Raw genomic sequence first — 1,005 nt, 5'->3', positions numbered from 1 at the left:
ACAATTTTGAGCTGAAGCCTCAACTAGTTGCTCTAATGCAACAGAACTGCAAGTTTCATAGACTTCCATCAGAAGATCCCTACCAGTTTTTAACTGAGTTTTTGCAGATATGTGAGACTGTTAAGACTAATGGAGTATATCCTGAAGTCTACAGGCCCATGCTTTTCCCTTTTGTTGTAAGAGACAGAGCTAGAACATGGTTGGATTCATAACCTAAAGATAGCCTGGACTCTTGGGATAAGCTGGTCACGGCCTTCTTGGCTAAGTTCTTTCCTTTTTAAAAGCTGAGCAAGCTTAGAGTGGATGTTCAGACCTTCGAACAAAAAGATGGTGAATCCCTCTATGAAGCTTGGGAAAGATACAAGCAGATGACCAAAAAGTGTCCTTCTGACATGTTTTCAGAGTGGACCATGTTAGATATATTCTATTATGGTCTATCTGAGTTCTCTAAGATGTCACTGGACCATTCTGCAGGTGGATCCATTCACCTAAAGAAAACGCCTGCAGAAGCTCAGGAACTTATTGAAATGGTTACAAATATCCAATTCATGTACACTTCTGAGAGGAATCCTGTGAGTAATAGGACGCCTCAGAGGAAGGGAGTTCTTGAAATTGATGCTCTGAATGCTATACTAGCTCAAAACAAAATGTTGACTCAGCAAGTCAACATGATTTCTCAAAGTCTGAATGGATGGCAAAATACATCCAACAGTACTAAAGAAGCATCTTCTGAAGAAGAAGCTTATGATCCTGAGAACCCTGCAATGGCAGAGGTAAATTACATGGGTGAAGCCTTTGGCAACACCTATAACCCCTCATGGAGAAATCATCCAAATTTCTCATGGAAGGATCAACAAAAGCCTCAACAAGGCTTTAATAATGGTGGAAGAAACAGGTTCAGCAATAGCAAACCTTTTCCATCATCTTCTCAGCAACAGACAGAGAATTCTGAGCAGAGCCCCTCTAGATTAGCAAACATAGTCTCTGATTTGTCTAAGGCCACTT

General features: G+C 40.8%; 1 non-coding gene across 1 annotated transcript; it reads right to left on the bottom strand.

Annotated features, from left to right (window-relative positions):
• Positions 1-290: 290 nt before the first annotated feature.
• Positions 291-394, bottom strand: LOC130952642 (small nucleolar RNA R71). The gene has a single exon (XR_009074820.1). It is a non-coding gene; the product is annotated as a small nucleolar RNA R71 (small nucleolar RNA).
• Between the last annotated feature and the right edge of the window lie 611 nt (positions 395-1,005).

Source organism: Arachis stenosperma, chromosome 9 (assembly GCF_014773155.1).
Source record: "Arachis stenosperma cultivar V10309 chromosome 9, arast.V10309.gnm1.PFL2, whole genome shotgun sequence".
Taxonomy (NCBI): Eukaryota; Viridiplantae; Streptophyta; class Magnoliopsida; order Fabales; family Fabaceae; genus Arachis; species Arachis stenosperma.
The sequence above is the reverse complement of the archived record's forward strand: the minus strand, read 5'-3'. Positions and strand labels throughout refer to the sequence as shown.